Source organism: Mesocricetus auratus, unplaced genomic scaffold, assembly GCF_017639785.1.
Source record: "Mesocricetus auratus isolate SY011 unplaced genomic scaffold, BCM_Maur_2.0 Super-Scaffold_100676, whole genome shotgun sequence".
NCBI lineage: Eukaryota > Metazoa > Chordata > Mammalia > Rodentia > Cricetidae > Mesocricetus > Mesocricetus auratus.
The window spans coordinates 158,653,407-158,676,329 of NW_024429266.1; the positions used below are offsets into that span (position 1 = coordinate 158,653,407).

General features: G+C 44.5%; 1 long non-coding RNA gene across 1 annotated transcript; it reads left to right on the plus strand.

The window, feature by feature from the left end:
• Positions 1–6,839: 6,839 nt before the first annotated feature.
• LOC110341077 lies at positions 6,840–22,652 on the plus strand. Its single transcript, XR_002382969.2, has 4 exons — positions 6,840–6,948; positions 15,801–16,090; positions 20,602–20,755; positions 22,007–22,652. It is a non-coding gene; the product is annotated as an uncharacterized LOC110341077 (long non-coding RNA).
• The last annotated feature ends 271 nt before the right edge of the window (positions 22,653–22,923 follow it).

The window sequence follows — 22,923 nt, forward strand, 5'->3', positions numbered from 1 at the left end:
GCAGGATGGGAGGTGGAGACAAGAAAATCTCTGGGCTGGTCCAGTATCAACATTGTGACTCATAACCATATATAACTACTGTTCCAGGGGATCCTCTCCTGACCCCTGAGGGCTCTTGAACTAATGTGGTGCGCAGACAATCACTAAGATAAAACCAAATAAATATTTTTAAAAATGGAAGGAATAGCAATAATAGGTTTTTGAAGTATCAGCAACCATTACTGCTACCAAACAAGTCTACATCTTTACAAAGAGACCTGTGTACCTGACAGTGTATTAGACATCTGGGGACCAAGTGGTAGGGAGGGGAAGGTGATTTCTATTTGAAAGGACTTGGTGATGTTGTTGAGGAAACTTATGAACTTTTCTTTGTTACAGAAAACCTTCACGGACTATTTGGGGCATCATCTCCCTATTATGTGATGACTCCATTTAGAGTCCTTTTATTTTATTATAGGAAGCTTCTATAGTAGTAGGTTTCCATTTGACTTTTCAAAGGTCCTTTAATGCTAGCTATTACTCCCCATATTCCTTCCACTACCTGATCTTTCATCCCCCTGCCTAATTTAATGCTCCTAGTTTCCCTTTTATCTTTTTACAATACTGTATCCTATTTCCCCTTCCTTGGAAGATTCCCCTCCCCCAACCATCCCTTATTAGCTCCCTAAGGTCTGTGGCTATTTTAAATGAAACACACATATCTAAAGCATAAAAGATAACACCCATGTATAAGGAAAACATGCAATGTTTATCTCTAGGGCTGGGTTACCTCACTCAGGATGGCTGTTTCCTGCTCCATCCATTTACTGGCAAACTTCATAATTTATTTTTTAACAGCTGAATAATATTCCATTGTATAAATGGACCACATTATCATTATCCATTCTTCAGTCAATGGAGCTGGATGTTTCCACTTCCTGAGTATTGTGAATAGAGCAGCAAAGAACATAGATGAACAATTATCTCTGGAGTAGGATGAAGAGACCTTACAGCATTGGGTCATGGAAGCTGCAACTCAGTGTCAGCTTGGCCAAGTTCCCAGGCATTTGTGCCTGGACCAGTTAGGTAAATCCTTGTATCTGCGGTCTGGGTGAGACTGTTAGGTGAGGATGTTAGGTACACACTACATGCTAGTTATCATGACCATTACTTCATAAAGAAAGGGTAAAGTGCTCCCTGCAGTTTCATGCATTTGAATACTTGGTCCTTGGTCAGGGCTCTACTTGTGGAGGTTATAGAAACTTTAGGAGTTTGCACCTGACTGGAGGAAGTGGGCCACTGGAAACAGTGATGAGGGGAGGGTTTGTCAGTGCCAGCTTTGGCTGGAGCTCTCTCTGCTTCTTGATCCATGAAGATTTAACAAGCAAAGTCCCAGATTCCCTCTAACAGCGAGCCAAAGTGAACCCTTCCTCCCTTAAGTCGCTTCTGTCAGGTATTTTATCCCTGCCACAAAAGAATTTTAGTGTCTTTTTTTTCTTTCCTTTTTTTTCAGAAAGAAATCAGGAGTCATCCTTTTTTTTTTTTTACTTTTTTTATTACTTTAATTTTAAATAGCTTGCTTCACATGCCAATTCCAGTGTCTTTTTTTTTTAACAAAGCACAATGTTTTGAAAAATTAATCACTTTGTGCTTGGTTTTTACCCCCAGTTTGTTATTGAGTGACAGAACCTCTGTTATCAATTCCAGCCTAGAAGCCACTGGTGAGATAGGGAAGGCTGTCAGGAGTGAAGTGTTTATTGCATTGAGTCTAAGGGAGATAGCCAGCAGCCTGGCAGCTGCGGGGACTTAATGGAGATGATGCTCTCTGGGGAGCCTGCTGTGGCATCCCAGAGACAGCATGGGGGCATTTGCTGCAGCTGGCTCCTGGGAAATGGGGACAGCAGCAGGAAGAAGCTTAAACTGTCACCTGCCCTGTCTATGGGCACTGCAGGAAATCCATTGGGTGTGGAGAGGAAGCAGTGGGAATGGCAGGAAGCCTAAATCCTGATAATGCCCTAGGGTGGTGAAGTGAGCTTCAGTCTTCCCCCACCAGTATGTTCCTACCCTGGGAGATTAGCAAGAGAGGTAAGGAGACCCCTGTGCTACCCACTGGGAAACTGGTGTTCTACAATTCACTCTTTTTTCGGGTTTGCTAGAGTTCCTGAACTGGAGGTGGGGATTTTGGCTTGATGTGTTCTCATATCGGAAGCACAGGGCATATAAGGCTTTGCCAGTCTGTTAGGTATTCGGAAGGTTTCAGCCTCAGAGATTTCTGGATCAGCCACACAGACACAATGCAGCCAGAGTCACATTAATGAAGGCAGAAGATATGAAGTCAGGGAATGTGCCCCCCCTCCATTCTTTTCCTGATGAGGAAGAACTGAGGAGACAAATTCAAAGCAGAGGTGCCATGGATGTGCAGAAAGCAGTGTTACTACATACATATGGTATGTAGATTTATTGTTGAGCAAAAATAGACTCAGACCTAGGGATGTGACTTAGGGATGGCATGCTCACCAACTCTGTACATGGCTCTGGGTGGTATCCTTAGCACCACAAAACTAAATAAATGGTAATAAACAGTCAAATAAATAAAGTCAAGAAGTCTGACTAGCCAGGCATGATAGCACACATCTACACTCCAGCACTCATGAGACTAGGAATAAGTTCAAGACCAACCTGGATGGCCTAGTGAAACTCTGCTTAGGAACGAAAGTATTGAACAAATATAAAACTTGTACAGGACTCCCCCCGTCCCCACTCAGCCTACTTATCCCTTCTGCACTTTGCACGAATATATATCATTTGTTCAGAACCTTTGTAGACTGGTATTCTGGGAGGCAGCCTCTTGGAGGAGACTCAGGGCTGAATTTTATACCTGTGCTACCCAGGTTCACACCGCAGTTGTGTTGCTTCTTGGGAGAATCCTGTAAGCCCATCCATCACTTGCTTTTGTATTTTAAATTTTAAAAGAATGTTGTAAGATGAGCCAGGTAATATATGTGTCTTAGAGACATTTCCAAAGCACACAAACTGATGACTTGCCCACGGTAAACTTGATGTAAGTGTTTGGAAAATAATCTGTGTGGAAGCCACTCTAACTTACTTGGAATGAACTGGATATTGTATCATCAAGTGCTCTAATAACTACTTGACCTTTCCAAGGAGCAGAGCTCAGTTCCAGAGTGAATTACACATTTTATCCAGTTCTCAGGGATGCTGAGTTCCAGCTAACGAGTAGGGAATGAGTAGAGAACTATTCCCACTGTGGTTCCCTGCACTTCCTGGGACTTCTTCATAGAAACATGAGCCGAGGTGAGTATCAGCAGGAGTATGCGCAAAAGAGAATGTTCAATTTGGAAAATCCTTTAGTTATAGTTTGTTTTTAAGCTAGGATCTTACTATATAGCTCAGGTTGGCTCCAAGTCCCTATGTAGTCAAGGCTAGTCTTGAATTTACAGTGATCCTCCTGTGTTAACCTCCCAAATGCTGTGATTACAGGTGTGCACCACTACAGCTGGCCAGGAAATCAAGATTTTAAAAATGTCATGAAGCTTATTTTTCCTGGGGCTTTAATATACTGACACGCACCCCAATTTCCAGTGAAGGGCACTCAGAGCTCAAAGCACTAGTGTGGTCCACTGTACCCTGGTGAACCCTGCTTTACAGTGTGCACAGCCGTTTAAATGACATAATCCTTTGGAAACAGAGGGATAATGGTGTTGGAAGTCCTGTGATCTCAGACCTTAGCAGAAAATCTTTAGGTTTGCTTGTTTCCATAATTAGTTTTGAAAATTCTTTCCCAGTGTTTTCCTCCCTGGAATGCAAATGATTCTGGTTGTGAACAGGCATCTGGACCTTCCTTCTTGAGGATGATGCCATCAGGGGTTCATAAACAGCAAGAGATAGAGAAGAAAGGAAAGTGTTAGAACCCTGAACATTTTAAAGCATTGGTGCATATATTCATTTTCAGTACTGTGCAACAAATCACTCTGAATAGCTCCATACCATTAAAAAATTTCAATGTCTTGAAATTTCTAAGTATGACTTACCTGGGATCTCTGCTTTTATGCACTAGGCAGGTGGAGTTCTTATCAGAGGCTCAACTGGGAGAAAAAATACCTGGCTCCCAAGCTAGAAATAAACAATCTATGCATTTTAATTATGTATCACTGTAATCAGTATGAAGAAATCTCCTATCATCTTGTTTTCTCCCACCAGACTCATCTCTTTGTCCAGTGGATGGAGACTGTGTATGCTACTCTCCTTCATGTGAACTTCGCCATCTCACTTAACAGACTGACTCAGAGTCTGTTAAATAAAACTTACATGGCTTCATAATGACCCCATGTTCCAGAATAGAGATGCTGGCCATTTCATTACAGGATGTCTTAGCTAGGGTTTCTACTGCTGTGAAGAGACACCATGACCACAGCAACTCTTCTAGAGGGAAACATTTAATTGGGGCTGACTTACAGTTTCAGAGATTTAGTTGTTTATTATCATGGTGAGTAGCATGGCAGTATGCTCGCAGACATGGATCTGGAGAATGAGCTGAGGGTTCTATATCTTGATCCACAGGCAACAGGAAGTGAACTGTCACACTGGGCATGGCTTCAGCATATATGGAACCTCAAAACCTGTCTCCACAGTGACACATTTCCTCCAACAAGGCCACATCTTCTAGTAGTGCCACTCCCTGTGGGCCAAGCATTCAAACATCTGAGTGTATAGGGGCCATACTTATTCAAATCACCACACAGGATATTATTCAAGCTGATACATTTGGTTACTATTGTTGCTAACATCTTCTTGTGCCCAACTTGTAAGTTTATCTTAGGTGTGGGGGGGGGCACACACTATATAGGTTGTGGTACTCTCTCTGGTCTCACAGATCTACGGGGACAGATCTTGCACCAGTAAAGGCACAACACTAGATTCAGTTCCTTGCAGCTGTGTGTGAACATGACAACAGCTCTCGTCTTCCAACCAGCAGGATCTCTCGCCATTCTCCATTCTGCTAAGTGCCGTCTTACATAATGCACCATAATCCTAAGAGTGACAGCCCATGACTCTGATATTCTGTGGGTTAGAAGCTAGTCATATGTTGGATGAAATGGTGTCGTTTTGTAACATGCGTGCACATTGGATATGCAACATTTTACATAGGCACAGTTTCTAAGATACCGTCTAAACCAGACAGACAGAGGACAGTCAATATGAAAAGAGAGTCAAAGTACTGTAATATTCAAAGTAAATACAACTGGGGTTACAGCCAAAATAATAGATTTAATTAGTTCAGAGCTAATGCAGATTCTGGGTTCCCTTTTAATGATAATATTTCCCCTTTCTTTTCTTTCTTATTTTTCTCTCAAAAGAAAGAAAAAATATTACCTTTAGGCAGGTTCCCAGTGTGTAGCCATGGCAGGCCTGGGAACTCTCTAGGAAGACCAGACTGGCCTTGAATTTGCAGTCATCCCCCTGCCTCTGCCTTCTAAGTTCTGTAATTGCAGGCAAGTGCACCTCACCTAAGCTTAAAGTTTTTTTCTCTTTGTTAGTATTTTGTTCCTTTTTTTTTTTTGGTGGTGGTGGGGTTCAAGACAAGGTTTCTATGTATAGACTTGGCTCTCCTGGAACTCATACTGAAGACCAAGCTGACCTAGAACTCACAGAGATCTGTTTGCCTCTCCCTCCCGAGTGCTGGGATTAAAGTCATGTGCCACCACTGCCTGACTGTTAGTACTAATTTCTTAAAAGAAAGGAAGATGAGAGGGATTTGTGGCAGAAACAGTGGAATTTTTCGTTGGCAAACGTTAATAGTTAATTGAATTGAAATAACAGCAAGATCTAATGATGACGCTATTGGAAATTCATGCTGCAAGAAAGACTGAAAGAACACCCCTATTAGTTTAGCTTAAAAAAATAAAAGCTATTGTTAGGGTTGGAGAGCTGGTTGTGTTGTTAAAGTGATTGCCACAGAGCTACAAGACCTGAGTTTGATCCCCCGCACCCACTATTAAAAGCCTGTAACCCCAGCACCAGGAAAGAGAAAAATAGCGAGATGCCTGGGGCTTGCAGCTCTGCTAGTCTAACCAAATCATTACAGTTAGTGAGAGACTCTGACTCAAAAACATAAGGGGAGAGTGATAAAACACACACACACACACACACACACACACACACACCTAGAAATAAAACTATTCTCATCAGTACAAATTCATCTAAGTTATCAAAAATTAATCTGTAATTATAATACCGGCTTATTGAAATCAATTTGGGATAGAGAATTGGTTTTAAATATTTTTTATTTTCCAAAGGATTGAACCCAATCGCTTCTGCAATAGTAAAAAATAAGCGATTCATATTGATTTTTTAAAACTTGAATTCGAGGAGGGGGGAAGGGAGAAGGCAGAACATTACAATAAAACCCTTTGTCAGACACTGCCACCTGCTGGCCAATATTCAAATTGCAATTTCAGGCTCATGCGTGAAACTCTGTGCTGAAATTTCCAGTTATTAAAACTCCTGTAAAACCTGAAATTAGGGTTGGGATTACATTTGAATATTAATTAGTTGTACATAAAATTAAATCTATCAAAATTCTTAAATGAATTCTCTGTAGTGCAAAAGAAATGCCAGTTCCGATTTAAAAAAAAGTTTCCATTAAAAAATGATTATCCCTATCATTTAGCCATCTGCATGGGGTAAAATCAGCAAATGAAACAGCTTGGAGGCCTGCCCTCCCCTCAGTTTACCAGATGAGAGCTAAATTGCTTTAATTTTCTTGGTCAAGTGCCCCTCACAGCACTCGCTCTTCGCTCCATGTGGATGTAATCGAAGTTGACAAGTAAGATATGCTCAGCGGCTGCTCAGTCAAAGAGCTGTTGCTGACTGCAGAGTCTAGTGCTTCGGATGCTGTCCTTGGCGGCTCAGGGCTTCGTGGATATCATCAAACACAAAACCGTGAAGGTCAGTGCCATGGGTGTTCAGACAGGAAACCAGAACCTTAGGTTGTGACTAAAGACCTTGCAGATCGCTCTTCTTTGAGGAAAGCCACGTGAGTTCCCAGAACTACCACCTTCCTGCTGTCTCTGAGTTGGAAAGCAAATTCTCTCCGCCCCCTCCCGCCCCCGTCGTGAGATTAACAAGGCTTCAATAACACTCTGTGTTCTGTCATCCCTGGAGTCAACCGCCACAATGCGTTCCCCAACAGCATTCTCATTCATTCTAGAGTTCCTGAATTTGCACTGGCTTCTTGAGGAAGAACAGGTGTCGGAAGCAGTCTGTGTGGTTCCGTTATCGTGCTCAGCTCCTCTATAACCGAGATTAATGAGGCTGCTGGCTCTTTGCTTGGGGCTTCCTAAGGCACAAACCAGCATTTCTGAGCTCCCTTGATAGTACACAGCTGTGCGTGTCGTGTGACTATACAGATTTTTGTTCCTAAGGCACCCCTAAACGTTCACATGATTTTTCAGAGCAGAGACTGCGGACGCGCCTCAGTGAAAGGTTTACCTTGTAGACATCAAGACCTGAATTCTACCCTAACCAGAGGAGGCCGAGACAGGTGGAACTCTGGGGCTCACCGGCCAGACATTTTAGATGAATTTCAGGCTCCAGGCTAATAGAGACCTTGACCCAAAAGAGTTGGGAGGGGAGCATTTCTGAGGATGACAACCAAAATTGTCGTCTGACTTGGACATGTTCTCTCTCTCTCTCTCTCTCTCTCTCTCTCTCTCTCTCTCTCTCTCTCTCTCTCTCTCTCTCTCATTAGTAAAGATCACATGGGACGGTGTGGGTACCTGGTGCACACAGACATTGATGTCAGTGGATGATCAGAATGGAGGTCAAGAGTATCTATCACTGCAACAAGACGGCTGGTGCGGTTTGGGTTCTTTCCAGACACACTGACTGTAGACTCTTGTCCTCCAGTGTCAATCAGGGGAACCCAACCACAGTCACAATTCTTGTGTGTTATAAGAGGCACAGAAAGAGAAGTTGACATAAAGATGAAGCAGAGGTTGGAGTCGCAGGGCCATAATCAGGTGATGTCTAGAGTCGATGGGAGAGCAAGAGCTGACTCTCTTCTAGAGACTCACATGGCGCTTCAATGACACCCTCATTTCAGACCTCTGGCCTCCTGACTTAGGAGAATCTTTTTTGTTGTCAGAAGACATCAGCTCGTGGTAACTCATGACAGCAGCCTCGGGACTCTGATCCTGCCTGGTTCATGTTTGCCTGTGTTCTGGTTCCTTCCCACTGGATAAGAAGCTCTCCCTTCCTGCATGGACTCCTCGGAGACTTCTGCTCTCTCTCCGGATACTATAGCCAATGTCCCCCAGATTCTGACTTCTGAGGAGGGCCATCCTAAAGAGGCAGGCTACCCTAAAGAGGAGGGCCAGCCCCAACTGGTCTCTTTACTTTGGCCAGCTGAAAGAATCACTGGCCTTCTCTTTGTGGGCAGAGCGTGACTCAAAGTCAAGGTGCCCAGGGCAGAACTTAGGTGAGGGAACAGAAACGCTCCTAGGCATTTAAACAGAGATTTAGTGGAATGTTAGTGCATGGAAGAGGGAGACCTTACACAGCCACATTCACCCACAGACCCTCCAGGAGGGAGCTGGAGGTCATCGACATTTAGGAGTGCATATGGCAGGAGGGGGTAAGCTAAGGTTTTGTGAGGAGGCTCAGGGTTAGCCCTGGGAACACTGGAGTTCCAGGGTGGAGCTGGCTCCTGCTGCTTGGCTAAAATGTTAGTGCTGTGACCCAGTCACAGGGGCCAGAGCCTTTGTTCCCAAGCCTCCCACTTGTCATGCCTACTGCCTTCCAAGCCCATCGTAGGCTTCCCAGGATCAGAACCCAGCAGGAAAACCCCGACAAAGTTGATTGGGAAATTTATCTTGTGCATAACCACAGGGACAGAATAGAGAGGACTGGATTTAGACCTGAGAGATAACAGCTTGATTACTCATATAATGATGATCGATTATGCTTTGGGGCCTTGATTACTCATATAATGATGATCGATTATGCTTTGGGGACTGTCATTAGCAAATGTAGCAAGGATGAGTCGTATGCAGCCTTGTGCATATGTGTACTAGCTTAATCATGTATGTAATTCTTGGTTTGTTCCAAGTCTGACTACCTCACTGGATTTCAAGCACCACATGTTACATATCTTTCCCCTGTGGTAGCCCCAGGATCTAGCAAGGGCTGTCAGAGATGGCCACTTCTAAACAGTTAACTGACTGGTGCTTTTCTGGGATTTTGTCTGTGTTGATTGATGTCTTGGAGGACTACGCCATTCCGTGCCTTGTAGGAAGAAGTCTTCTCTCCTCTCGTAATTATGCTATAGCCCTTGTTTTTCACGCTGTTATTCCAGAGGTGGGGCAGTGAGTGAAGAGACAGGTTGGCAGGTGGCGGCTTGCAGTCTAAATTACTTCATTCAGCTGTCCATAGCAGCCCGTTATTATCAGAGGACCAGTGTCTGCTTCTTTCCCCTGTGTCAGCGTGCTCCCAGACTCCCTTGAGTCACTTTAGTTCGGGAAGTTCCTTCAGATTTGTCTTTATGAGGGCTCAAAGTGGGGGGTGGGCTTCCTTCTAAACATGAGACTGTGTGCAAGTGCTGTCAGGAGCAGGGGACTCTGTCCAACACAACTGCCAGAAGCCCTAGGAGCTGCCCAGAGCCCTGCTTAGAGACCTCATTCAGGGAAAGGTGGACCCTGGGGGCTCCGTCAGTAGTGTGCTTGTCTGAAAAGCACGAGGACCTAACTTTAAAAGGAGGAGGGTGACAATTGGCTTAGAAGTAAAGTAATTTGCTGCCAAACCAGGTAATTTGAGATTGATCCCCAGGATCCACATGTTAGGAAACAACCAACTCACACCAGTTGTCCTCTGACCTCCGTGTGTGAACCTTGGTGCATGTGTGTACACACACACACACACACACACACACACACACACACACACACACACACGATCATTGGCAATGGGATGATGTTCAGTAAGTAAGGATACTTGCTGTGCAAGCATGAGAAACTGAATTCAAATTCCTAGCACCTATGCAAAAAGCCAGGCAATGGTTTCAGTACTTATGTCCCAGTATTGGAGACAGCTGGATCCTAGGAGCTCCATCTCCATGGTGGGACAGCTTGGCTGAAACTGTGAGCTTCCCTTGCAGTGATCCATTTGTGAAGGGGAGAAGTATGTTGAGTCAAGTAGCCAATGTCCAGAGCTTGGCACACAGAAAATAAACAGGAGACAACAGGAAGAAATCTTCTGATTCCAGCGTATTTATCCTCTAATAGACTACCCCAAATGACAGCTCTTACATTTTAATTGTTTTACCTCCCCTCTGGGGAAAGGGAGCACAAAGGGAGCACAATAAACAAAGCACACATTTCCCAGAGCAAACATTTCTGAAAGTGTTTAATAAGTCCTTGGCCTACAGTCAGTGTGACTCATTCTGAGACCTTTAATGGGTGTCATGATAGTCTTCAAAGAAAAAAGATCCCATAAAAATCAGAGTAGACAATAGAAAAAATATGAATATGTAAGACTGGATAGTAGTCTCAGTGGTTAAGATCACTGACCCCTCTTTTGGAGGACCCAGGTTCAATTCCCAGAGCCCACGTGGCACACAAGAGTCTGTAACTCCAGTCCTGGTGCATTCAATACCCTCTTCTGGCCTCCTTGAGCAGTGATGTACTGATGCATGCATGTATTGATGCATGTATATGGTATACATCCACGCAGGCAAAACACCCACATACATAAAATATCAAAAGAAATACATCTCAAAAAGATCTTTAAAAAGATGAGATAAACCTCTAAGATATGAATATATGGATGCACGAAAAATATTTGAAATAAAACAAAATCCAAAGGAGTGATTTGATTGGCCAGGCACGGGCCGATGGATTCCCCTGTGATGGTAAGCACATTCATTTGAGACAGTTCTCATAAAGAATGAAGCATATCAGGAGGGGGTGAAGGTCCATACAACTTAGAGGGCTGCGCATCCACCCACCACAGCTCCGAAAGCTCCCGAATCCCACCCGCTTGGAGAGAAATCTACCCACACCTGCAGGTGGGGTTTCTTACTCGGTGTGACAAGCAACGTTCTCCATCTTCACGGACATCGTGTCATGTGTGATTTCGGTTGACAACCACCACACAGGGAGACTGAGAGCTGGCCTGTATGGCCTGAGTATGAGTTCAGGGTGCCCATCTTTAAATTCAGATTTCTTACCCTTCATCCCAGTTGCCTGCTCTATAGCAGCAGTTAAAAAACAAGCCAAGGGAAAGAGAAACTACAAAGTTGGACAGTTTTCCCAGGTGGCATTTGTGTTGATTCAAACAGAACAGCACTGTTTTGTCTCAACAGTCCAAGGACATGACAGACTCTGCCTGATGGCCAGCAGTAATGTAAGCTCAAGAAATAATGTTGTCTGCAGTCTCTCTGGGGAAAGTGATGCCTGTCAGCCTGAAGAAACAGCCACATCTTCCTATGCCCAGATGCTTCGGTTCTGTTTAAAACTGTGTGCATCTTGGAAACTGGGCTCTTTGAGGGCTCCCAAGACTAACAGTTCTCACCAAATTCTTGTTCTTCAAACAGGCACCCTGCTGACAGGATTCCAGGGCCCTCAGTCTTAGAAAACACATCATTTTCTTTCACGATAAGAAGATAAACGTGACCCAAGGCATGAGTGACTTACTGGGGACAATGATGGGTTGCTGGGTATCACTCAAAGTGCCTCTCTGGGAGAATGTGTTTCCATGCAAAGAAAGTGTCACAGCTTGCAGTTAAAGTAAAGTTTGCCATACCCCCCCTTGTCAAACAGTTCATTCCACTGAATAAAGGAGACATCAGACATTGTTTAAATGAGTAATTAAAAAGAGGGCTGGGGGAGGGTGTAAGACCCATTCCTTCATATGACCAAGAGAGGTCCCAGTTTCTACATTTTACTGCTGAGATGCTACGAAATCAAATATATTTATTTAATAGCAGAGAAAAGAAAAGAACATAGAAATCAGAGATGGGGTGAGGGGAGGGAGAGACAGACAGCAAAGATGTACAAAAGGTACTAAGGTATGGGATGACATTTTCTAAGTGTGGGAATGTACACACACACACACACACACACACACACACACACACACACACCCTGGTCTCTTACACACTAAGCCTGAACTCTGCCCCTGACTTATGCTCCGAGCTTCTTTGATTTGCATGCTGATAGCTGTTGTGACTACCCTGCCTTAACATACAAGGTCTTGGATTTGGGGTTCAATGGGGACACTGAAGCAGACTGTCCTTTTGGGTAGAAGTTTATTATTTATTCAGCCAAGGACAAAGACACAGGCAGAGAGCAGCAGAGCAGGGGCTTCAAGGAGATTTCAGGCCCTGAGGCAGAGTGGGGAGCCCTTCGTATAGGCCTCAGAGGAAGAATGGGGTGACATATAGTCAAGTTTCCTCTTGGTTCCCTGGGCTGCAGGAAGATGGGAATAATAAGGGGACATGATTTATGGTGTATCCATTATAGGGTAGGGAGGTGGGTCCTAGAGTCTGGCAACCTGGTCTTTGGAAATGAAATTCACAGAACATCGAAGTAGCCATTTTAGTATCTGTACTTAGTGGTATTTGTTAAATTCAGCTTTGTACAGTCATCATCTCATCTTAATTCCAAGAGATCAAATATTTATTTGTATTTTCAAGTGGTCAAAGGAAACCGACAAGAGATTTATGGCCACTTGCCTATGGTTGGATAATTGATGTTGGAGTTGTGATCAAGGTCATGTGAGCCATCTGAAGCTCTTGGAAGAACATGAGTGGAGGGAGGGAACTCCAGGATTCATTCCCTGTTTTCATGAAAAATCCTGAGTCAACATTTAGGACTTGGCAATTTTAATCTCCTAACATTAGTCTAAAAAAATGAACAGGCCTGATGCTGTTTCTCTCCCCCGGATTTCTCATTCCTCACCTCCAGCCTGTTCGTGTTCTTCCCTAAGGAACAGTCCACGTGGATGCCTAGGCACAAGCTGGAGACTGACTAGAAGAGAAGTCAACAACACTGTTAAATGCAGCCTCGGGAGAGGAAATGCAAAGCAGAGGCCTTTCCCAGGCTATAGGTCAACCCAGAGAGCAACACGTGCCAGAACACACTTCCTGTGCAAGAACCCACGGAGTCCAAGTATGTGAAAGCATAGCTTGCTGGCTTAAGAGGCATGAGCACATTGTCACATGTGTGCACGTGGAGGCCAGAGGTCACTGTTAGGTGTCTTCCCCTTTTGTTTTCCATGTTTGTTTGTTCCTTTGTTTCCCCAGAGACCACATCTCTTGTTGAGCCTGAAGGATCACCTGACTCGAGAGCTCCAAGAAGCTGCCTGTCAGTGCCTTCTCAGTGCTAAGGTTCTAGTCCACTGTGCCTGGCATTTTAAATGAGTGCTGAGGATCTGAATCCAGATCTTAATGCTTGTTTAGGCAAGGACTTTATTATTAATTGAGCCATCCCCAGCTCTGAGAAAAATGCACTTTCAAATAGGTCTTATCATTTAAGAGAAAAAAATTTCAAAACAGTTCTTGGACTGGACCTCAGAACAGCAAGCCAAACAGAGGCTCTCTGAGACAAATGGGGACATGTGGTCACTCCCCCTTGTGGAGCAGCTTGCTAGGAGGCTGAAAGCCATCACTCCTCAGCAACATCTAAGAGGAAGGGAGAAGAGGCAAAACATGTTGAGAAATAAACCCTTAAACAGAGAAAATCAACTAGGGCCCAGCCAAGCCCAGTGAAACAGCCAGGAAGATTAAAATCAGTTGATTGCAAAATGTAATAGGGGAGTGAGGAGTGAAAAGCCAGAAAAGACACAAGAAAATATAAACCCAGCAAAATGAATGGGTCACAAAAGCCTGGCTCCTGTCACACAAGCAGAAACGCAATACTCCAGGGAGAGCCTGGGCTAGACCAACGAAGTTCGGTGGCTGTAAAAGACAATACATTTCCAAGTGGAAGCAAGGTCTAAATGGAGATCAAATGACTCATGAGAGGGCCAGCGGATGGTCGAGAATAGAGCTACTGAGAAGACAAGTTAACTGAGAAGCAAAGAAGTTATACAAATAAAACCACCTGCTGGACTGCAGCGATGATTCAGCCAGTAAAGTGCTTGCTCTGCAAGCTCGAAGTTCGAGTCCCGGAACCAATGTTAAAAACAAAAAAGGTGAGAGTGCATGAGTGTAATTCTAATCCCAGCACTGAGGAGGGGAGATAGGCAGATCCATGAGGCTTGCTAGCCAGCTAGTCTCAAAAAAACAAGAGGAACAACACCTGAGGTTGATGTCTGACCTTCTTATGCAGGTACACATATATGTGTGCTAACACACACATGAATGCACACAGGAACTGTTAGAATTGAATACGTATGGTTTATTTTTAATTTTAGCCATTTAGAACTCATCAAATAATTGCAGGGATGCAGGAGGTACTAGCGCCCTACCTTCCGTAGGTGGAGGGCTGTGTAGGCACTCTCAGTTCATCCCTGTAAAGGCAGTCGGCTACAAGACTGAGCCCGTGTGTCAGAAAAGGAGGAAGCTGCAGCTCCCAAGATATGCAGTAGATGGGGCTGAGTGTCCTGAACCAATGGGATGGAACTTCAGGGCCAGGCAACGCTAGACACCGGAAAGATCGGCTCCCTAAAGAGCTCAGCCAGTGAGAACGCAGCAGGGCAGAGGAATGCAGTTTGGGACATAAGAAAATACTGTTTTGTGCTAAACCCCTGCACCAGCCACCTTTGCCCTTTCTCTAGGCTGACACCAGAGTTTACAAGGTCATAAACTACTTTACTTTCAGCATTCTGAGTCTCCAGTTCTCTTACGAAGTGAGTGTCTTGTTCTCTCTCTCTCTCTCTCTCTCTCTCTCTCTCTCTCTCTCTCTCTCTCTCACACACACACACACACACACACACACACTCACAGCATCATCTACTGATTCAAGATTGGGTCCATCAGAAGGCTTCTTGTGGTTTTTCAAGTCACAGACACATGGACAAATGGCAAACGGCAAATACCACTTGGAGCAGGCCCCCCTCCTTCGGAATGGGGAGGTTAAACAGGTGTGTGTGTGTGTGTGTGTGTGTGTGTGTGTGTTTGTGTGTGTGTGTGCAGAACTGAGCAAGAGTAATGAGGAGTTGCTTAAAGGTTAACAAAGGTGTTCTCTAACTCCCAGTACCCTTGACTCCCAGGCCCTGACTCACAAATCCCTAACTCACAGTCCCCGACTTAGAGCCCACCTGACTTACAGTCAGTCCCCCTTGACTCATGGCCCCCAATTCACATACTCCCAACTCACAGCCCCTCTGATTCCTAGACCACGTTCTGTCTGTTTAATGGACCCACCCTGGACTCAGTTCTGTAAAATACCACCTGCTTCTCAGTTTCAGTTATTGCAAACAGCATAGATGGAAAGGGGATCTGAAAAGGGTCGTTAGGGAAAGTGGGAGGGAGGGTTGAAGCACAGGCTCTGCAGAGTGCATCAACAACCCTGGAGCCCTTTTTAGGGACCTCTGAATCCTCTGGGTTGGAATATTCTGCCACAAATGTAGCTGGTTTTTGTTCATTTGTGACTGCGTTCTCCTTCCCTCTTGCATGAGCATCTCAGATGCAGTTGTTTCCCTCTGTGGCTGAATGACCTTGTGCATATCCTTTTGGTCTTAGTTTTCCTGGCCCCGAGTGAAGGAAAACTGTAGCTCTCTCCATGGTGAATGGAGATGATGGGGGCTGTCTGCCATGTGGTAAGTGCTAACAGTAGGTGGCGCTCCTTCTCCTTTGCCAGAACAGAAAAGAAATAGTTAAAGGACCGGAAGAATCATCAGCGGAACAGTATGAAGCCACTGCCACTGCCATTCAGTCTTTTGCCGCTAATGTCAACATAGATGCCCCTCTCAGCCTGTGCCAAGTGTTTGCCTCAGGCCCTGCTTGGGGGAAATTCACATGTTGGAAAGATTTAAGTGTGATATGCCCTTCATGGGCTTCTGTGTTTGAACACTGGCGATCTCCACGTCGTGATGCCGTTTGCGGAGGTTGCGGAGACCTTTAGTGGAAGTGAGGTCCACGGAGATGTGGGTAAGAAATATCTGCCTCATCCCCACTCCTGCAGCCACAGCCACTCCCCCTGCCACACCTTCTCTTTCATGACGCACTGTACTCTCTCAGACGGGGAGCTACCTCTTTTAAACTGTTTCCACCAGGTACCTGTCACCATGACAACAAAAGTAGTTAGTGCTTCTGCCATTGCTCAGCATGGATTGTGAGCCGGACAGCATGTCTACTGTGGAAGAAAGAGGGTGGGTGGGGTTGTTTGGAGTGGGTGGGAAATCTTCTAAGTATAGTAGTGTATAAACAGTGTCAGTAGAAATATTCCCCCTATTCCTTCCTCATATAGAAAGCAAACGGAATATGGATCCAGACACCAGACTTTAGGTTTAACTTAGAGATGAGATAGAAGCTCATGTGATAGCACATGTCTATAACCTCAGCATTTGGGAGGCTGAGGCAGGGGGAATGGTGTGACTTCAAGATCAGTTTGATCTGCTTATTGAGTTCTGGTCCATCCTGGGCTACCAAGGGAAGTTCCCTCTGAAAAACTCTGTGACGGAGTGCTCACTCAACATATGCAAAGTGTTCAAGGCCCAATGCCACAAAAATAAACAAAACCAAAAGCAGTTGGGATGTTCTAGACGGTGTACCAGCTTTGTCGTGCCAAAAGATGAAGGTTCTTGGCTTCATGCTTCTGATGCAGAGGCTCTAGGTGAGCAGGCAGAAATGAAGAGGTGACTGCAATGTTAATATAAGATGAAGGCTCCTGATCTAAAATCACCGATGCATCTAAGAAGGAAGCAATGAGCAAGGCTGAGGAAAACAACAAGGAGACAGTCCTGGCAGGACAGGCCCAGTGATAAATACACACTTAGGGGCATCTAATAAAGTGTAAAGTCTAGGCAGATTTACTTGCTTGTACTGTGACTAAGAGAGAATCAATTCCCTTCTCCGTTCCTCAGCATTCCGTGCATTCAGTCACACATGTTCTGTCTTTAGTAACTTCCTTAGGGATGGGTACTGAAGTCTCTCATAGACCCCCGTCCTGCAGCAGGAAGCAGAGAGGGGGACGTGGGAGCACAGACAAGTTACACAGCACAGAAATCAGGAGCCCTGAGGGGAGGCAAAGCTGCCAGTAGCAAAACACCTCTCCCTCTGGGGTCCACAGTGTAGAGAGAGGTGGGTTGAGCTGGGCTGTTGTCGTTTTAATGAGAGTGATTGGATAACACAACCAGAAAATCTTTTCAGTGGCCAAACATTATCTTATATTTTTGCTTGTGAGCCTACCCTTTAATGGATGAGCCATCTCTCCAGCCCCAAACATTATCTCTATTGAAGGGATGAGCATGTTGAGACCCGGGAAATAAGAATGACTGGTTCCAAAGGAGGATTTGAAACTAATTCTGACCCTGAAGTGTTACATGACAGGATGTTAGCATGTGTTGTCTCTAACCCCTGACTATCAGAGAAGATTAATTCTTCCTTCCGCATCTTATTCGTCTTCAAACACCACCCACACTCTCTCACACACATCCCACATAGCCGATTAATTCGCTGAGCAAAAGGAAACCCAGATTACCGTGAGTGGGGCAGGTGTGTTGTGATTTGCTGTATTAAGTAGGACAACACTGAGATGCAATCAATGTGATTTGAATATTAATACTATGTGGACTAAACAATTAGGAAGCTTGGGGAATTGTCCCAAGACTGGTTTGGCATTGAAATTCTGGGCTAGAAGATTTGGCTGCCTCAGAACTATATCTGTGAAATTCCACAGGGAGGCAGCATCTCCTCATGGTGACTGTGACTTTAAGGGGTTTAGGATGCTAACTTTTGTTCCTAGGGGCAGCAGAAGGAATATCAGCCCCAGCATCTATCCAGACCCTTTTCTTTTATCATCTCAAAGTATAGCTGATTGTTGAGGGCACAACTTTGTGTGGCTAAGACAGCAATGCCACTGTTTCCACACTGGGGACTAACTGTATACCACATACCCAAATGTTTCATGTCATTTAACCTCCCTGCAGTCCCTGAGCAACATCTGGTGGCAGATCATAGTTTCTCACCCAAGGACAATATGGCTCAGAGTCATTACCCATGTGACCTGGGAACCCTGATTTGCCATAATTTTTTTTGGCAAAGTCTTTGGACCCTGAGGTGACAGAAGGAAGGGTTCCTCCCAGACTGGTTTTGTGAAATCCATGCTATGGTTTAGATGCAAGTTTGAAAGATCAGCATCAAGAGGGTGGTAGTAATAGTTGGCATTTAAAAGCAGTGCCAGGCACAGTGTTAAGGACTTTAAGTATGTCATGCCATCTAATCTCCAATCACCGTGTGAACTGTCTCAAAGGGAGTTGTGCTCTCAGTGCAAGCAGGCACTGTGCATGTTCTTGTTTTAATCTGTATTCTTTCCTATGCCGGTCATTTTGCTCAGCACTGTGACCAAATATATGATGAAAGCAATTTAATGGGGGAAGAATTAACTTGCTTGGTGGTTGAGGGAACTCATGGTGGAAACATGAGGTAGCTGAGAAGTCAGGATGTCCCAAGAGATGGATGCTGCTGTCCAGTTGGCTTTTTCTTTTCCCCGTTTTCTTCCAGCTGGTACCCTTCCTATGGGATCATGCATACACATTAAGAGTAGGGTTTTGCCCTCGGGGACATATCCACATATGCATTCCCAGAAGCAAGTCCCCTAGGTAAGTCTAAATCCCATGGAGATTAACAACCGCGGTCTCCAAGGGACTTATTTATAAACTGTGCACAGTGAAGTAAACAGGACAGAAGTCCGTCTTCCATGTCAACTCATGGCACCAGAGTACTGGCAAAGGCAACATGGCAAAGTGGAAAGAGAACTGTCGTATGCAAACGAGGCTGCATGCTGGGTGGCCTCACTTTACACCCTGCCCTCATGAGGACTGACTCAACTCAGTGGGACCCAATGCATTTTCAAGACCAACATTAATCCATCCACATGATAGAACATTCTGCCAGCCTAAAAATATCTCCTCCCCTCCCCTCCCCTCCCCTACCCTCTTCTCTTCTCCTGCCCTCCTTTCTGTGTACACCGTTCTTTTTTATGAAATTTCCAGTAGTTGTGTTTGCCTTCAATTCTGTCTTTGGACAAGGGTCTTTATTTGCATTTATACCTATAGTCTCTGAGCTTTTTTTCTCATACTGTAAAGATAATAATGAACGTTTACTGGTGTGTGCTTTCTACCACATTAGAGCTTGATGCTCAGCAGTGGCTGCTCAGTCGTACCTTCTGTGTTCCTCATTGTACCTTCTATGTTCTCACTTTGTGTGGCAGGGATTTTTTCTTACATTCCTTTTTAGATGTATTCATATATTTTATGTACATGACTACTTTTTCTGTGTGTACATAAGGAAAGGGAATCATATATATGGCACTATAATTATAGATGATTGTGAGGCACCATGTGAGTACTGGGAATTGAACTCAGTCAGGACTTCTGAAAGAATAGCAAGTATTCTTGATCACTGAGCCATCTCTCCAACCCCTATAAATCAGGAAGTTAAGGCAGTAGAGTTTTAGTGACTTGCCTAAGAACACACAGTCAGCATTTACACTCAGGTTTCTGATCCTGGAGTTCACAGACTTGCTAACTCTCTTCAGTGGGATCAGGGTGAGAGGAGGATTGGATGTTGCTAAAATATTTATAATTCAACATTGAATGAGCATGGGTACTAGCCCGAGCACAGAGGACATTGTAGAAGCCTGTGTATCCCAGCTACATAGCAGCACAGTCTCAGATGAGAACACCTAATTCAACCTGAGAGGGAAATGCTGATTGGTCAATTGATTGATTGATTGGTTGGTTGATTGATTTTGCTACTGGTCTGCAGATGAACCTGGACATTTCACTTGAAAATAGAATTAAAGGATTGCGGAGATAACTCAGTCAATAAAATGCATACCTTGTAAGGACAATGATCTGAGTTCGGTTCCTAGAATCTGTGTGTAATTAAAGGCTAGTGTTGTAGGGTTGAGGCCTCTTGCTGCCCCCCACCCCCGTTTTGGCATGTCTGGTAGCATTGCCCTTGTTCAGCTCATTTTTAGGTGGAAATGTTGGTGAGACTTTATGGTTATAGCTTCTGACATTACTAGAAACAAAGGCTAGGCATGATGGCACATGCTTGTAATTCCAGCCCCTGGGAGGTGGAGACTAGTGCATACTTGGGGTCTACTGGACAGTAATGAGGGAACCCCACATCTCGGTGGGAGACCCTGCCTTTTATGGATAGGTCCTGAGGGGACAATACTAAAGTTGTCTCCTGGCCTACCTATGCATGCAGGACACCAGCGTGTACACACATGTACACATGCACACATGGTCCAACACAAACACATACAAAATTTACAAAAAAAAAACCATAAGCCTTAGGGAAAAAAGCAAATAGTAGGCACCTACAGTTTTCACTGAGCGTCTAAGCACCTTGCCTATGGTCCCACCATAGAGTAACTGGTTAAGGAATGGCTTAGTAACCTCTGTGTTGTTGTGATGTGACCCTCACAGATGTTGCTTCCATTTGGAGAGGTGTATTCTTGGCTGGTGGCTTCAGCCTGTCCCCAGGGATGAAGGCATGGAGGAGCAGCTCCATTCGTGGCATTGGGAGCAGCGGTTGAGTGTGGTTGTTCACATCGAAGTAGACCAGAAAGTAGAGAAAAAGGTAGGAAGTGCCAGGTGTGCCCTTCAAATGCCAACTTTTAGTGACCCATTTTAGGCCCCACCTAAAAAATCCCAACATCTCCCAAAATGGCACCCCCAGGCTGGGAAGCAAGCACTCAAAATGCAATCTTAGGGACAATTCAAACTAAAAATCTACAAGGGATCACATGGAGGGTTTCAGTTTCTGGAGCCTGAGCATTTCTGCTTACTTAGAGACATCTTTTGTGGCTGTGTTCCTAATGCTAGAATCTTTTCTACCTTCAGACTTGAGAAAATGTTTTTAAATTAAAAATACACACATACATGATGCCAGAAAGTGGCATGCTAATATTGATGTTTCTTTAAGAGATAATTTCATGACTCTGGGGAGAATGTCATAGGGTCTTAAGAGTGAAGCTGTCCCTGGAGATGTGGGTACCTGTCACCAGGATAGAGATGTTGGAAGTGTTGAAATGAATGAGCAGACATTAATGAAGCAGAGATTGGCCTCTGCCTCTCACTCCATACCATCCTGCTTGCAAACAAACAGTAAGGTCCTGGTGTAACGCCATATACCTCCGGTTTTTAGGCTATCCCCTGGCTGCATGAAAAAGCTGTTTCTCCCCAATGATGAGCCACAGGAAGTTCCTTTGTAATTATCTAGAATTATTAAGATTACCATTTACTAGTGACTAATTGTTTCCTATTTGGGCTCTTAAAGTGCTTAATTATACCCAGAGAATAATGTGTTCTGGCTTTATAAATAAACCTGGATATTGCCTAAGTCAATTTTTAAAATCCCCGAAGGAACTATGCCCTAATATGAATGAAGCCAGTGTCTACTCCATTCCCAGGACAGCCATGTATCCTTACAGCAGTCCATAAAATGAACACTACGATGCTTACCTATTGGGAACCATGAGGTTGACCAACAATAACCAGCTGTTGGCCAAGCCCCAAGTCCCACGTGCTTTATGTATTTCAATCTGTTTTCTTTGCTACAGCTCTCTTAGGTCTCACCTAAGGCAGTCTACAAATGGATAGACTAGGATGCTCCGTCTTTCCGTTTGTTTGATGCTAAATCTTGATTGGATGGGATTAGAATCACCATAGAAACAGACCACTGGGTGAGTCTTTGGAGAAGTTTCTAGAATAGGTTAACCAAGGCAGGAAAAGTCATCATCAATGTGGGCTGCACCAGTCCCAGACTGGAAAAACAAACAAACGAAAAGCAGACGAAGCCAGCTGACCGCCGGTGTTCATCTTTCTCCAGGCTTCCTGACTCCAGATGGAATGGGACTCAAGCTCCTGACACCGTCACTGTCGCCTCCCTACCACGATGGGCTCCACCTTCAAACTGTGAGCCCAAACAAACTCTTCCTCCCTCAAGCTGCTTCCCACCCAGTATTTAGTCACAGTGATAAGAAAAGTAACCGATCCAGACTGAATCACAGAGATACGAAGGACTTCGCCCTGGTTTACACCCTGGGTGTGAGATTTCACCTGTCTGCTTCTGTGAACTTCCTGCTCCAGGAAACAAGAAAGAGGTCTGAATGGCAGAGATAGTGTCATGACATCTCACAGGAGACAAAAGCAGCACCCCCCCCCGCCACACACACACACACACACACACACACACACACACACACACACACACACTCACTCCTATCACACTCATGCAGCCTCCACTGCCACCACACACATTTGTTTTAAAAACAAGTCATTTCAGATGAGAGTAACGATGAAACGTGATTGACTCTGAGTTGGCATTTTTTGAAGCAGGATGGGAAATATAAAGTCATTTATTATTTCACCTGCTTTTGCTTCTGTCCATCATGCAAAGGGTTTCAGGGATGAATGTGTTATTTCTTGCACATCTGAAACTGGTTACACACTATGACATAAAAGTTGCAAAGCAATCTGGCCTGAGAGTCTTGTGTGTTTGATTCTGACAGGAGAGATCAATGTTCACTAAATACCCATGGACACACTGAAATGAAAATCTGCTACGCAGTTAATGGCCCTCCCTCCCTTGACTTCTGTAGGTAACACTTACATAAGCTCTTTGTAGAGCTCGAACATACCTCACCCTACCTTTCACAGCTTACCCAGGACATCGGAACAGCAGATGGCATTACTTCTGCTTCTCAAGATAAGAAATAATCAAAAACAAAGAGATGGTTATTTTTC